Genomic DNA, 17,595 nt, shown 5'->3' on the forward strand with positions numbered 1-17,595 from the left:
TTTGAAACTCCTACAAGTCCTTCAACTTTTTCTTAAGTTACATTAAATACATTTACCTCACAGCATATTTCTTGCTTTGTTCAGATTTATTCAAAATTATTATGTTATTTCAGTTTGCCAAAAATAAATAATAAAAAAAGGAGAACTGAGTCACCTGGCATACCTATAGAACATTGGCAAAGTAGTAACAGATTCTAAAAATGAAAAGACAACTGTTCCAAAGCCAGCACCTGCTGCTGTGAGTTTGGTATTATTGTTTTTGCTGGTACTTCTATTTCTCATGGTTTGTCAAAGCAGATGTTGCCATTTGGGAAGGTCTCTAGTTAACAAGACCACTCTTAATCAATCTCAGCATTTTTCCAGCAGATTTATTCCTTATGTCAAGGTGTGCAGTTGCACAGAATGTTCACTATGCGCAGGATCAGAGCTGAATGAATGTAACACATCTCCCCAGCCCTCCAAGCAATAATACCAAATGACACAGTTAATGCGGTTCCTCATTAAGAAAATGCAATGACTGATTAACACTTCACTCCTTCACATCTGAGATCACCCACATTCCCACAGGACATCTGAGTATTTCCTTTTATCCTTGTCAAAACTGTGCAGTGGGAAGGGAATGTGGCTGTCTCCCACAGGCTGCTCGGCGATGCTGGCAGTGTTTGAACACGAGGGGCTGTGCCACGATGGCTCATGCTGCAGTTCTGGTCTGCTCACATGGCAGGATTATGAGGCTCATTTTTGCATGGACAAAGTGAACCTGAGGACCCACTCTCTGCTTAGAAACAACACAGCAAATCACTACTGGGATAAATGGAAGCTGAATTTGAGGGAGCACGCAATGTCAGTCTCTGTTGTGGGATTTTAGTACTGCTCAGTTGGACTGCATGGAAAGGCCCAGAGCTTGTCTGGAAAATCCATGACCACACAGAGGAAATGAAACCTAAAGAGTAATTTGTGGTTTTTACCATTGTAGGTAAGGGTGGCATGAAATTAATTGTTTCAAAATTGCGTCTTATCCTAAGAGTGGTTATGACATTCATGGCCAGATGATGTACTTGGAGATGGTGATGCAGGTGTGCCTTGCTATAAGCCTTCCCCCACAGCCACAGCTCTTACACTGTGGCTGTGTAATAGCTGAAGATGATATGGCCCAGCTCCCCTTCCCCTGCCCTTGAATGTCCTTTCCACCCATTTCCAACCCTGGTACCACTGAGTGTGAACAGTAGCAAATCAGTTCAGGAAGCTGATATAACTAAAATCCGACCAGGCATGGTTGTGTGGCAACTTCTTCTGGCAAGAAACCTCCTACAAGTCATTATTTTGTGGGTTGTTTCTGCTAAGCAGTAGCACAAGACACAAACATGGCTTTGCAAGACTTCCCCCTCCTCTGCCCCTTCTCTACCAGTCCTTCTTTGCCTTGGGGTGGCTGAACTGTCATGACACTGGCCACATCCTAGGTTCAGCCTTACTATCAGCTTCCAAATCCCCAAACTTAATTTTCCCTGCTCTGCTGAAAGACTTAAGCTGATGTTGAAGCCAATCTGTGGAAATCCTAAAAAGGATCATAAAAAGAAGAAAATAAAGAAGATCTTAAAGAATGCAGGGAAATGTGATTCAGTAGTAAGTTACTTGTCTAGGGATGTGCTAACATTTTATATCCAATGAGTTTCTTTTTACTGAACCCATCCTTTTCAAATTACTGTTCTCTGTGTGGTGGTAGGAAATCCCCACTTCTCCCATTGATCCTAACTATTCACAGCCACTCTTCTATCCTTTCCCTTCTTAAAAAGTCATTTTATTCAAGGCAATACTGCTCATTCTAAACCTAAATGTTCAGAGCATCACTACCAAAAGGCCAGCTTGCTACTTTTGGCCATGTTTCAGTAGAAATCAGTATGGCCAAATTGAGGGGCAAGGAATTGCCTTCACTGAGAGTTCAGCCCCTGGAACAGGCTGTCTAGGGAAGTGGTCACAACCTGTGACCTGTCAGACCACAGCCTAGCAGAGTTCAGGGAATGTCCAGATGATGCTTTGTGTCGTATGGTTTAGTTTTAGGTAGTCCTAACTACCAGCAGGGAGTTGGGCTTGATGATCCCTTAGGGGTGCCTTCTAACTCAAGATATTCTGTGATTCTGTTTGTATGAACTCTGGTTCAGGCTTTTGTGGGCAAACCTGGAAAGTATAAAATACCAGACAAATCTAATTTTAAATAACTAAGGGATAGCCCAATATATGATATGATATGATATATTTCACTGATGGGAAACAGTGGTGTCCCTGGCCAGAGACTGATCAAGAAACAGTACTCTGTCAAACTGTATTGACAGGACTTCTGGGCTGGATCAACTCTTTTTGGTATTGAAGTGATTAATTCCCCTCTCTCTCCTCTCATTTTGCTACATAACAACTTTGCAACCCCAGGCCTGGATAAAAGAAGTCAGACTTTATGCTTTTCTAGCTTATGTATTTCCATCAAGAGCGAAGATTGCATGCCTGGGACTTGGCAATAATAGTATAGAGCAAGAGGAGAAGCAATAAACTTATTATGTGTGTCAATAAAGTCAGCAAGTAAGTCTTGGAACACACACATGCAATGAAACTGCTGAGTAAGGGAGAGAGACTTTTCCAATTATAACACCCCATTAACACCCATGTCAGAGGTTGAAATATTAAAAAGCAGTTAACAGGTCTCTTGAGAAGCCCTGGTAATGCACAGCAGCTCTGCATACTTGCAGACAATGTAAAAAGCCACAACATTATCCCTTAATACTGCACAGTTAATGTGCAGAGCTCAATTAGTGAAAGCTGTTCAGGAACTGAAATGTTAGTTCTGCTGGGAGATGCCCTGCCTGCGAACAGAAGTAACACCACTGTGCACCCCAGGACCCAAATGTGCACTGCCAGGCTGGGACACTGCTGGAGGCTGTCTGAAATCCAGTAGCTGGAGAAAAAATTTAAAGGTGCTGCTGCCTTTTTACACAGAAAAATGTCTTTATTCATGACTGGCCTTGAGTTGTCTATTGCCACCCACCACAACTGATGTAACAACACTTTGGTTCCAACGATCCTGAACGCAGCTTCCAGCACATCACACACCTCCAACTAGGGCTAGATTTTTTTAATAGAAAAGTCTACCCCCAGTTAGTTATTAAAACTCTTGTATCTCTTGTGGCAGTTATGCAATTATTACTCTCAGCCTACAGACTCTTTTACTGAGCACCATTGGGAAACACAGCACGTGCCCTTTCCAACCTCTAGCTGAAATGTTCTTATCAAATATATTTTCCAGCATGGGTGGCTTAGTGTAAGGGGTGCTAGAGCTGTCAAAAGTACCCCAGGCTCCATGCACACACAACTGAGTCCCACCTATCTCACAGTCCCATGCTATAGATGAGCACATTCTTGCTTCTCTGCCCTACAGCATTTTATGATCTTCACATCTGGCCTGTGGGACATGTGTTGGTGGACTAAGGTCAGTATGGAAGTCCATGATTGTTTCCAGCTTATCTGCTGAATTTGACTCGCTGTTGTACTGCATCCATGCTTGGCCTGCCATTAGGCACACATGTGAAATTGACTGTCCTCCTAGCTATTCACTGGTTTAGGGAGAAACCCCTTGCTAAACAATATTTGCTTGCTTAGTATTGTACTATAATTGCATCTAAGTCACTGGAGAAGAAGCTTTAGTTTGTCTGTAAACTCCATGGCTTTTGTGGTTTTGTTGCAATGATTTCATACCCTGAATTTAAATAAATTGAGAAATAAGAGACTGTTGTAGAGCCCACCCAAAAGATTGGTGGTCTTCCCAGGGCACTGATCAGGCAATAAGAAGGGAATGTAAAACCTACATCTGACCAAAACAATATGAAACCAAAGTTTCTACGCACCATGCCAAAGAAACAAACAAATGCTGAGCCTAGCTATTTTTGCAGTCAATATGCTCCATCATCTACATGATAACTTGGTAGATGCAGTCAGATCAAAGGTTTCCTTTCAGTCCCAAAGCAGAGGAGGTTCAACAGTGAAATCACAACAGTTGCTCCTGCTAAGCAAAGCAGCGCCTGTCTCTGCCTGAGATAAAGCTCTGCCTGTTGGGAGGAAAATCTCAGTCACTGTGGCGATGTCATCCTCACTCTGGGTGGAAGCTGCTTTTATGGGTAGCAGCTGTTATTTTCATTGAAATCTGAAAGACCTGTCCACATGTTTTGGTGTTTTTTTTTCCCCCTCAGTATAGGATGTGAGAGAGGGAAAAATAACCAAATTGACCTTTCAATTGACAGAGATGCAGTGTAAAAAGAACTCCAAGAAATGAATATCCTTACAATTATGCATAGTAAGGCATTCTTACTCGGTTTTTCTCATGTAAAGAAAACCAAGAAAAACAGAGCTATTATGACTTTACCCACCTACAGACAAAGATCTTCTGAGAAGATCCTATTTCTCAGACCTTTGTCAAATTTTCAGTCTATCTAGTGGGAATTCTTTTTCCTCCCTTAAAAGATAAATATGCTAAGTATTCTCAAGGGGCAATGGCTTTTCATCTGAGAAAACAAATGTCATCACTGTTTCTTATTCTCAACCTTGTCTTCCTTTCCCTACTCCATCTTTTCATCCCTATCCCTCTAGCTATGGGACTACATATTCTCCTTTGCCATTAATGCCTTTTCCTGAGATCTTAAAACATTTGAGGACAATATATACTGAGAAAAAAAATTGCACTTTAGGAAAATAGCTTATCTTTTTGCTTGGTTTAAAGTAAAATGTAGTAGAAAAACATTAAAAGAATGAGAGTCTGGCGGCAAGAGAAGGCAAGGCAAGGAAAAGGAAAAGGAAAGGGAAAGGACCTTTAAGAGCCATAGCTAGGAGATATTCAGAGATCTCCACCCCTCACTCTGAAATAGTCTGAGTGCACAGTTGAGGCCCAGAGGACTGAAAAAAATTGTGGAGATACATTTCTGCCCAGTTCCATGGGGTCGCACAACACATTTTCATTGTGGGAGCTGGTCTGGAATTGCTCGAGACTAGGGAGTTTGGCCAGTTCTGCACAACACTGTCTTTTGATGCCTTGCCCAAAATATTTATATCTCCAAATAAGGCTTGCCAGAAAAAAAACCCAACAAAATACTCTAGAGATGAAATTTGTGTATGATTCTGATATATACAAATCATACTATAGTGTATATATGCTCGCCATGTTTCCTAACTTCCTTTTCTATCTTTTTTGTGTTCTTAATAGATTTATGTGTCTCTCTCCTAGATTTTTAAAGACAGAAAATGAAAGGATAGATGTCCCAGTGCTCAGCATCATTGTGCAATGTGAATTTGAAGGACTGGAACATTTCAATCCAGTACATGGGCTTCTGCCATTTGAACTAAGGAAAAAACTGTGTTTGTGGGTAGTGTAACATAATTACAGGGAAAAACACTTTAAAGCCAGATACTGAAACATTTGTAGTGCAAAATGACTTCTTGACTTCTTGACAGCTGATATCTCACTAAACATGTCTAAAATAAATGGGTTTTGACTTTTTTTTTTTCCTTTTTAAAAATTTATCCTTGTCATATCCAAAATCAATAATCTCAGCCTGGAAAATGAAAAGCTAAGACTGATAAAAAGCTAAATTAGATCTGAATGCTGCAACAAAGAGCATTTAGTGAGACTAGAGATAGGCAGAACCACCTTTGGCATCTACCTAGGTGAGGAAACAAGCCCAAGTGCACTTCCAAATCCGGTATTAAGTCACAAGGATGCTGTTTTGTGCAAGAATCTCAATGATCCTATTTACTTTTTCTCTCTTGACCTCTCTCACTTCTGTTCTCTTGAATTCTTTGATAATCATTGCAACATATCTAAAACCAGATTACAAAGCTGGTGTTGGTGAGTCCAGCTCACATTCAGATTTCTTGCTACAGCTGCCTTATTTTGGTGTAGCAGTGACCATAGTGTAGGAGGTATGATTTAGGCTGGTGATTTACCTAAGATGCCCAAACTATGACTTCTTATTCAAGAAACAGAAAGGTGTTAACAGTGCACAGACCCCTACTGCAGGTACCTGACTTGGCATTGACTTCACACTGAGAGCCAGAAAATTGCAGCCTAGACTTCAAATATTCATATCTTTGTGGTGCCATAGACAAAACTGATTTCTCCATGCAGCCTTTTAAACCAGCGAGCTCACGGTAACATCTAGAAGGAAAGCTATGTTTGGGCATTTTCGGTAACCAGCTGTCTTCCCACCACCCCTTCCTTGCCTTCTGGCTTTTGAGTGGGAATTTTCCTCCATGCAATTCCTGCCTGCTTTCAGCTGTCTTTGAGCTGCCTCCTGCAGCTGTACCGAGAGACGTGCTGGCCTGCAGGCTCCTCGATACTATGCAAATTCACCCCTAAGTAGATTACCTGTTACTGTGGGAACAGGCTAACCCGCATCTGCCAGTTTGCTTTCACTTTTACTGGACAAGGTTAATGATGAAAATAAGCTCAATCTGGTAAGAGGTTAAGCAATTTATTACAGAACAGGAAACTGAGTTACAAAGAATGACAAAAATAAAGCAGCGGTGCTGCTGTCTTGACTTGGTTCCTTCTGGGTTTCTTTTAGGCGTTTTGAATTTGGTTACTACTTGGGTTTTGGGAAAGTGGTATTTCCTCATTTTGGCTGATGGATATTCTTCATGTTGGCAGGTAGATATTCTATTCTAGTAAAAACCAGATTTAGTTAATTTCCATGACAAATGCTGCTAATTTAAAATGTATCAGAGAAAATGAATTGCCCACCCCACCTTGTTTTTTGGTCATTTGATTTTGTTTTTTTGTTTGGGTTTTTTGTTTGTTTTATTTTTGGCAGGGTTTTTTTAGGTTTTCTGGGAGGTTTCTTTGGTAATGTGCTGACTGTACCTTCCACAACTACTTTCAGGTTAATTTTAAGCTTAATCTACCTCTTATCCCCACAAATTCAACTAATAGTGAGTCCCATACAGACAGTACAATGAAACTTAAATTTTAACACAGTTTTAGAGTGAACAACACTCTTACCAGAATGGAGAGCTATGCTTGTTTTGTGATAACTAACTCCCCAGGTATTGAGGGCTAATACTGAAAATGGTGTATTGCAAGCAAGTGAAAAGAGCAAATGGAAATTGCACAAACCAATTTGCACTTTTCACTTATGCTTCAGAGCTCTGAATGTCATCTTGGGTTGAAAATGTCTTAGCAGTTTTCTCTAGCCATCTGAAACCATTCTAATATATTGAAAAACGGCCGTGACATTTCCCCAAGATATTTATATGTGTGACACTTGGTCAATCCTAAGCAAGAACTGTTATAAACAACAGAATCCACGTCCTCAGTAGAACAGCTCTTTATTATTCCCGCACAATATATAGATGTTTTGGATTTTGTTTTTTAGAAGAATAATTTTTAAATATTAAAAATACTTTATTAAAAGTACTGTATTTTTAATTCAGAAATATAACTGAAGTAATAAACCACCTCCTCTCCTCTTTTTTTTTTCCTTTATGTAAACCAAACAGCAGTTGCAGTTACAATTCATTCACTTGCCATTCTCTGGTCAGACTGAACAGAGCCTCTGAGGGCAACCTCCTCAATATCAGCAAAGGCATTTGGACTGGCAGACCAAGGGCCTAATTAAAGGGATATTTCCTTTCTCCCCACATGATGGTGACTGAGCTTCAAACAAGCCAGTGAACTTCAGGTGAACTATAAGCATTAGGTGCACATTGGAAATAGATCCAAACCAGCCCTGGAGTAGTCATTTACACACATGCCAAGTTTTCTAATGTTTTGGGGTGTTGCTTTGTGTGGAAGAATGTTTTACCCAGCACCAGACTGACTAAGGAGAGGTCATTTTCATTCTCAGGTCATTTTAGCTTCCCTTGGAGTACCTGGAATAATGCTGGGCATCAAGATATGCTGTTCATGTTGTCATAGCTGAGCAGGCAAAAGGTAGCAACACAGGGTACTATAAATACTTTCTGCTATAAAAATCTACACACATCACCTAGAATCAAGGTGGATTTAGAGCAAGACATGCCCTGGACAAGCTGAATGCTTACATGCTTCTCTTCTGATAGAGTAAGATGACTCCACAGTCTCATGAGAATCTGGTGCCAACTCTCCTATTTCTGAAGACAGAAATATTTTGAGATGAGACAGTGACCTGCTCTGTAAGAATTATCATCACTGCCTCTGAGGTGTTGTAAGCTAAAACATTTCTTGCTGAATTGAGCTACAACCCTTATGCTTTTCTTTTTTTTTCTTGTGTTCAAATATACTAAGAAAATAAAGGAGTAATTTCTTCTGTCAAGAGGAGTCTTAAGTTATTATTTTTCAGGTGATATTTAATTTTGGACTGGGACCAAATTGGAGTCACTTTTATTTCTGTATTTTTCACATACAATCACAGATAAGCATTCACCTTTAACAAACAAGAGGGAAGATTTATTACATAGAAAGTCTATGACCTCCTACCAGAGGTGCTGTTCATGCATATATGATTTTTCATGTACGTGTATGAGCTTCACTCTGTATAGAGCAGAAAAGCAGCTGCAAGAGGAGTGGGGAGAGGACAAATCTTCTGTGTATCACTTCTGAGGGTGAAGCTGAGAAATGGGCACCACCACCTTCAGTGCTGATACTACCTTATATACATAACATCCTTAGTGTTTGTAGTGTAACTGGACATTGGATGCAAAGTAGGGTCAGCAGGTGTGAGGATGCATCCACACCTGTAAAAAAAACCCAGGTGAAGCACAGGAGTGTCCCAATGTAAGTGATGTGAAGCCTTGTCTGAAAGTACCAATAGAGCTGGAAGGCCAAAAAGCTCACTTTGAAACTCTCAGAAGAGGGGCTGTTCCTTATTTGTTGTTTGGGTTTGGTTTTTGGTTTTGTTTTGATTTTGGTTGGGTTGGCTGTTTGATTTTTTTTTTTTTTTTTTATTCAGGGATGTACATGATAATTGGTGTTTATTCAGATAATCAGCTTCACAGACAAATTGGGAGCATAAGCTGGATTTTCATCTTGGCTAGCACATTTTTGAGAGAATCACTAAAGTGATTGTAAGAAAGCACTGGAAACGCAATTCCTGGAAGTAATTCTCAGCTGTCATGTTGAATTATAGAGAGACTTAGAGCTGCTAAGTTTTCTGTGTCTCTGTTTAATCCTCTGTAAAGTGAGCAAAGTAAAACATATCTCAGAAGGATGTAGTAAGTTACCAAAATGATATTGTGAAAGATTTCCTGTCTCTTTGGAAGAGGTGAGCTGTCTAGTGAGAGGTATTAGTGTCCATCTGTGATGAAGCAATCTCCCTCCTAGATAAAACAAGGCAAAATCCTGTAATTTGGTACTTCACTACTGATGACTGACAGCTCACTTTCAATTCATAATTATAGTCAAAACACACATCCATTTTTTCATAATAAGTGTTTGGATTTGTGTGACTGTGCTGTAAGAAAAAAATGTTAACACCACTTCTTTAATTTCTGTAAAGAGGAATAAGGGAATAGCATGACATAATACACCAGTTTCAAAGAAAAACCATCAAAAACATATTTACATTTTGCTTTCCTATATGTTACACATTTTCCAGGTTATGTTAGAAATGCATATTCACTTCATATGTAATGTATTTTCTATTTTCTGGTCTTCTTCCAAGACATTTTGCCATTATCCTGCCAGGACTGTATGTTGTCTGACCACTTCCCCATTGCAATTAAGGATTGAAACCACTTGCTTACGCACAACGGAGACCATCATACCTAACCCCAAAGGAGGCCAGAAACTCCTAGCACACTGCATTTCCCAGACCAACCAGGAGGCCCAGGGCACAGAAGGACAGCATGCTATTTGCAACAAGGGCTGGCATACTGACAATCCACAGGAGTGCAGCTATTCAAAATAAATTTTAAAAACCCCAGAACTTGTGTGTGTGGGGATTTAACACATCTCATAAAGAGATACTGCCTGAACTTCCATAATAAAATGAGATAAACGGCTTCAAAATTAGCTGCAAAGAAGATGCTACCAAAGAACCAGCCTCAAGGAATTATGTTTAACCAGATATTTTTCTTCAAATCATGCAATATATGCTTAGTAGATAATGTGCAGAATTGCAGGCTTGATTTGAACAGGCATCAGAACATGAAGCTTGCACAAGAAACACAGCCTTTCTTAGCAAATTCACTTTGTCCCTCCTACCCCTTACCTGCTTTTTGCCTTTCCTTCTCAGTGCCAAAGCCAAAGACGAGGAGAGATGATGCCTTGGGGTGCTGGAGGTGTGGTGTAAAAGAGAAGTCTCTGACTCTAAATGGAAATATTTAATTGACTTCAGTGTGAAGATTAAAGTGATTGCTGAGTCCAGACTGCAGTTTTCATATATGTGTGTGTGTGTGTGTGTGTGTGTGTGTGTGTGTGTTTGTGTGCATGTGTTTTGTTCTGGGATAGTACTAATAAATCATGTCTATCAACCTATTGGATGAGTCTTTAGTTTTCATAAGGCAAAACTTGTCATACTACAGAGCAACAGTGAAGTGTGTGTGAAGCTGGTAAACTGTGCTGAAAATAATCTTTGCAGCCATCCCCGCTTCAAGCCTAATATTCAAGGACTTCAAACTGAAAATTGGTTTGGATCACCAGAGAATACATGAAAAACTGAGAAGGAACAAATTGTATTTGATAACTAAGTCCACGTGGCAGTATTTTTGAAATGCTCTTGCACAGTTAAAACGTGAGGACATGGTGTTTTCATAGGATTAGGAAACACTGGGAAAGGAAGAACCCTCTCAAATGACATACTGGCACAGACACGAATACATACAGACAGAGACCTTAGGTGGGGGGAGTGCTCTGTCTGTGTGCATACTTAATTTGAAAGTGGTTCTGTAAGAAAATTCCAATTCAACAGTTAAGAGGAAAGATCTTTTTTACCTCTAAATTTTCATATTAGTCTGAAGTGAGCCATGGATAGGAAATAAGGAGCTGTTTGGATTTATTGTGTTCTGGAGCCATTAATTACAGTGAGTCCTGTTTCTGTTTATTTGTCTTAGTTCTGCTTGGTGTTGAAACACTGACGCTCATGGACATAAAAAAGATTATCTAGCTTCATCTGTCTCACCATCCTCTGTGGCTCAAGTCCTTGTGGTAGAGCACTTCCCCAGACTACATGACACAGCCAGATGTAGCAACCAGATACCAGGCTATGAAACAGCACTAATTTCAAGTGTCAGCCTTCACACTCCATAAAACAGGGAGCATATTACAGTGTACATTAAATTCCAGAGCAAAAAATACTTAACATCTATGCATTGTAGATTTGAATAATCTGGCAGACTGTATTTGGAAATATTCTTTAAATTTCCTCTGTCCCTGCCCTGAGACTGTGGTAAGTAGCACAGAGACCAGCTGTCCAGCCTTGTTTTTCTAAGCCATTGACTAAACAGTGAGTTCATGTTCAAGATAACTGTGGGGAACCAGTTCATGAACTTCTTGAACTCTGCTGTCCAAAAGTGTGGAGGTGGGACAGAAAAGCTGCCATTTAATTAATGATGAGTCTTATAGCTCGATATGAATCTTGGGGAAAGTGATGTTTGTTGCTTTTATTTTTTTTGTGTGTTTTTATTTATTTATTAATTACAATATGTCTGGAGAGAAAAAATAAGTAAAAATCATTGACTTTTTATCTGGGAAAGGCATTGCTTCATAAAACAAGTAGATAAAAGCATCACCTGCATAAACAGTCCGAGGACTTGCAGTGCATGTTGGCTGCAATGCCAGAGCATTAAAAAGGAGCAGAACATGTGCTCCTTTCCAGATTCACTTCCCAATTTGCAAAATTATTAGCATGGAGGTCTTTCTACCAGTGGCATCTATTTCAGTGCAAGGGTTTGAAACTTTCCCTTTTCTTGGTGGGATTCAATTTTCTGCTAACAACAGGCACAATAAGTACTGGTCTCCAAGAGAAGAAAGCTGTACAGAACTTAACATCAAAATCTTGTATTGCAGTTTCATTCTCTAAACCTCTCTATTCATGTTGATAATAATACCTAGATATGGGTATTACATACCTATTATATACCTAGAGCCTTTCTCCCATAAATCTGTGCACTATTATAGTTTTAAAACTGCATGAGAAACAGCCTTATTTTATAGATCTAAGGTAGAAACCACTTAATTACTCTGTGCTTCAAGGTACACACACCTTGCACAAGCATAGGATCATCTTCTCCTTTGTATTCAAAAGCTGTTGATATCCAGAAGGAGAAGTCACCAAAGGAGGAGGACTGGAAAAGACCTTTCAAGATAGTTACTTGCTATTGCAAGACTTATAAAACACTCAAATAACTCCTTTCACAGAAAAAGTAAAGTCTATCAAGTGAGGCTTCTGGAAAAACTCCTTGCTCCATTTACTCTAACTGATAGGTTATTCCAGAATATCACTCTTTAAATGGATAAAAAATGAGTTTCATAGCTTCACCAGCTATGAAGCTGGTGAAGGGTCTGGAGCACAAATCTTGGGAGTGAGGAGCAGCTGAGGGAGCTGGGGCTTACCCTGGAGAAAAGGGGCCTCAGGGAGACCTTATCACTCTCTACAACTGCCTGAGAGTGTAGTGAGGTGGGGGATGGCCTTTTCTCTCAAGCAGCTAGGGATAGGATAGGAGGAAATGGGCTCAAATTGCAAAGGGAGAGATTTAGGTTAGATATTAGGAAAAATTTCTTCAACAAAAGGATTGTCAAGTGTGTAGTGCTTAGGGACAAGGCTTAGTGATGGAATTGGCAGTGTTAGGTTGATGGCGGGACTCAATGATCTTAATGGTCTTATCAAAATTGAAGTATTCTATGATTCTGTGAAAGCCTTCTTCTGATTTCCTGCTTAAATAATCATTGACAATTTATATTGATTTGTTTGTCTGTAGACCTTTAAATAACATCCTTTTGCACTTTCATATAACTAAAGTATTGGTGACAAATAATTATACCCCTTTAGCCTTGACGGAAAGCTTTTTATTGCTCTGATACTCTGATAGCACTTCTTTGTTCTTCCTGTTTGAAATTTTTTTTCAGTGTGGGTATCAGATTGGGACAGATTGTGGGCTTTCACCAGGGCTTTAACCTTATCCCTGTGTGTAAATAGATCTGGAACAAGAGCACTGTATTTGGAGTCTCAGCTCCACCACTTGCTGGTAATTGCCTTTGAGGAAATAAAGCAAATGCAAACATTTCAAACTATAATTAGTAGGAAGTTCTCAACAAGCAAAGTATTATTTTCACACTTTGCTTTTATGAGGCATCAAAGTGCTTTATGATACGAAATTAGGACTGAGATCTTCCAAAATGTGGCAGAATAAACAGAATTGTTCCCTGTTTCAGTTCATTCTTTTATTGTGCTTTCATATGATGAAGCAGAACATGATGTGATTGTCTGCAAGTAGTTATTCATGAAGAAACTATCCTATATTTCTTCAGGCTCCAAGGGATGATGAGGGAGTTGCTGCTTTGTACTTGAGTATTTCCTGAAACCACAGCTGATTCTGTGAAGTTCTGATGCATTTGTTGAAGGGTTTATACGAGTTTTAGCACTACAGCCCTACTGATAACTGATCAATACAAAGAAAAGATAGTGCATTTCTTTGCTATTGACTATGCTACATTGGCTATGCTATGTTAGGTGGCCTTAGACTGTGAAACCTGCCTCTACTTTATAATGCTCCTGGGCAGCTTTAACCACAGTCTATTTGAATTTTTAAGTGGTCCTGGCTGCAGGATCAAATGAGGTGATAAAGGAAGAAAAATTTAGTGAATGTGTGTTTCAGCAGGTTACTTCAGCTACTGTGCAGGCTTTGATCATCTGCAGTGCACTGGAGCTGGCACATTGGGCACTGTGACACCAGACGTTATGTTGTCCTCAACAAAGCATGGGGACACTGTCCTGAGCTGGGTCTGCACTCAGTTCTCCATAGCAGGTACTTGGAAAGAAACTCACAAGACCCAGTGCTGAGTGCGAAACTCCTCAGACCCGCATCTGCTTTCAGGATATACATTCAACTTAACATCACAATTCACGTGAAATCTTTCTCCAATTCATGCCATCTCCTTCCTGCACTCAGCATCCTACTATGTTGGAAAGCCCCTATTTGTTTTCCTTCTAATCATTCCAAGCAATGTGGAACAGTTCTGGCAGGTGGGCTTACGCTAATGCATTTGCTCCCACGTCAGAAGAGCGGATGATTGTACTTCTTTTCTGGGGACATGGGACATGCTTCTGTGCCTTCATGGAGGCAGAATTGAAACCAGATGCTCTTGCTCCATGCTTTAACCACTGAAATACGTGGAGAAAAGAGGAAGTATGAGATGAAGGCAGATGTTCCAGATAGATAGATATTATCTCTAAGACAAACACTGCTTTCTATGGGAATACACCTATACCCCACCTCCCTCCATTATTCTTTTCCTCATTTCCTCCCTCTTCAAAATCCTTAAAACTGTGCAAATTGGGAGAACAAATCATTCAACCAGCACACAGATATGTGGTTAGGATTTCTTCCTAGGGATCCTGGAATATTTGTGGGCTTGAATCCCACTGGAAAAAAAGAAATGTGAAGGCAAGTCTCCCACATCCTGTGGAGTGACTGTGGGAGCGCCCAGCATCTCCTCCTCAATGGCTGTTCTGTGCCAAGCCCAAAGAGCACCTACAGACATGACCACTGCCAAGGAGATGAGTGGGAATAAAGTAGTTTGTGAAATTGGATGGGATTTCATGAAAGCACTGTCAAAATTTTAATGGGACGGGTAGAGGCATTGCATTTCCTCTTCTAAAAGGAGATCCTCTTTTGTCCTCCCATATGGCCTGGAATGGCATATCCCTTCTGTAAGACGAAGATTTGTCTACATCAAGTGGACACTTAATTTATCTGAATCAACTTTCCAATATCACTTTGTACTTAGTACTACATGATCTTAAAGGGCCTTTCCAACCCAAGCCTTTCTATGATTTAGTTACATTTTAAGAAGGAGGTTTTTTGGTGTTGACCTGCAAGTGTTTCATTTTTTTCTTTTCCTGTGGGTCTTCATCCAGTACTTCATGTTTCCAGGTCTCTTTTGTTCAATATCCCCTTTAACGGGACCTTTGCTACATCACCTGGTACTCTGTCCCCTCATGTGAGTCACAAGAACTGCTGGGCATGTCTGACAGCTTCTGACTCATATTCCTTGTTGTGAATGTCCTGTGTTATGCCTTTTCTTTCTATGTCACATCTTCTTATCCCTGCCCCATCCAAGACTCAGTTCACACCAAGGCTTCATCGCATGTCCACACACCATCAGAATCTTCAGGCAGTTTCAGGCACAAACTTAAACACAAAGAAATACCGCCACTGACTTAAGGCAGCTCTGTGCCACAAGCTGCTGGAGTGTACTGGGAAGTCTAATTACACGCTTGCCCTGTTCTTTTATTTCTTTCCTGGGCATAAATTGTTGGCCACTCCTACTTCTGAAATCAGAACATTATTCTCCTGTCTTAGCTGAGCTGTCAAACTCACTATTGATTTTGGGTTTCTTAGGCAGCAAGAGTCTGGATATTGAGGGAGTATGAAACTCTTCTGCTCCCTGTCACTGTGGGTGCAGAACTGCTGGTGTTAGTGCATAATCCTGGGTTGGGAGTTTTGGGATTTTTTCCCAAACCAGCCAGTTCAAGAGTCTCAGATCCAGAAATTCCAGCGTGGTGGCTGGAGCTCCAGACTCCACTTGATTAACAAAACCATCCCTGCGAAGGATAGGCACCAGGCAACTGCAGTCTGGTTTCCAAAGAGCAGGGCTTGGGCTAGCCACACTGCTTTCCACAGCTGGACATGGCTACTCCTACTCTACAGCAGCTGCCACCCACACAGGCCAGCGAGCAGCTGGATCTCCATCTGACTCAGTACTGCTCTTGTCCTCCTGTGTGAGAAAGATGCCCTGCAGCACAGCTGCTGCCAACAAATGATTTGTTCTCAATTGCAAACTCAGTATTAACTAAATCTGATCAGTACTAGCAGCACCAGGATCTTCCTTAGCATCAGAGCAATTCCACCACTTCTAGGGAATGCTGAAAGCAGTAGGTGTGTAGTAGCAGCTTGGAAGACAGCCATAGGAAGGTAAAGTTATGCAGTTAAAAAGTCATACAGTTCCTAGCTGCAATGTAAACTGAAATATTTAAATTTAGGCAGCTGATCTTAATAAAAACTTAGGGCTGTGTGTTTTTCAACATAAAATCATGAAGAAGTAAAGGCTGCTCAGTGAAATAAGAAAGTGTTCATCTAATTCTGACAGTATCATTTAATGAAAAATACTATTTCTGAAATACTTTAATACATTCAACTTATTGTATTGTATGATGTTTTGATTTGTTTTATTTGGAAAATAAAATTGAAACACTTTTAATGTGTAGTTTGACCAGAGTGACCTTGCCCAATATACAGCTTTTCTGACCAAAGTGCTTCACTACCTGTGCTCCTGGTATGGATTATAATCACTGGGATGAACTCTCACCTGTCTTTTGACTCCATCTCAGGAGTTTCACAGATCTGTGTGTCACCTGTAACTTGGACATGGACTAGGATACTTGGAATACCGCAAAGAAATGTGCCATGATAGTCAAGTGACACTAAAGAAATCTTTTATATTAAAAAATGTTTCAGCGTATCTGGCTTAAAAAATATCCAGAAAGTCTCTCTTCTGCAAAAGAGGCCTTGAGGGGCTGCAATCCTAATCTGTTAAACCTGTACAACACAAAAATAAATTGTGCAAATCCATGTAAGGTGACCTCAAGCCTTCTTACTGGAGAAACCTGATCCAAAACATATTGAAGTCCTGAAAAACATATTCACCAATTTCTCTGAGCTTCTTAACAGACTCTGAGGACTTTAACTACTGGCAAGTAGTGTGGGGTTTTTTTTGGTTTTACCAAACCTAAAGAGATATGAATTCTCTGTGTATTTTCCCTTACACCCTGCTGCTGTCTTCAGCTCTAAAATAGTGTAAGAATGTTCCTACAACTTCCTTTCAGTTAACTTTTCCTGAACAGGGACAAAGTTACTTCTGTTACCTTAATTTAAGTGTTTTTACATAAATATAAAAGACTAATACACTAATTATTTCTGTTGATATTTCAAAATCAGTTTCATTGTTTTGACCTTTGTAATACCCACTAGAGTAGAAAGAAGCAGAATGGCAATTTGCCGGAAAACTTAAATGACATTTTAATGCATTTTTCCACTCTTTTAGGATAAAGTAATTATTTCCCAGTGTATCAAATGCTGTTTCCCAGAATTTTCTAAGATAGTATTTTAAATAGATGCCTAAATTTTCCCTAAGGCACTCTGTTATTGGTCATATTGTGCCATCCTTCTCTTTATACTTACATATTAACCACTGTAGAGCACGTTGAGAAGTGAAAAAGGAAAAAAAAGAAGGTGAAGTTCATTTCATGATAATTTTGGAAGTTGTAGAATTTCATTCCCTCCTAACATACATGGAATTTCTGCCTATTTTCACTACTTTCATCGAAACATCCCTATTCACACTGAGTAGATCAGAGTTTCAGTACA

The sequence above is a fragment of the Cyanistes caeruleus genome, chromosome 3 (genome assembly GCF_971803275.1).
Source record: "Cyanistes caeruleus chromosome 3, bCyaCae1.hap1.1, whole genome shotgun sequence".
Taxonomy (NCBI): domain Eukaryota; kingdom Metazoa; phylum Chordata; class Aves; order Passeriformes; family Paridae; genus Cyanistes; species Cyanistes caeruleus.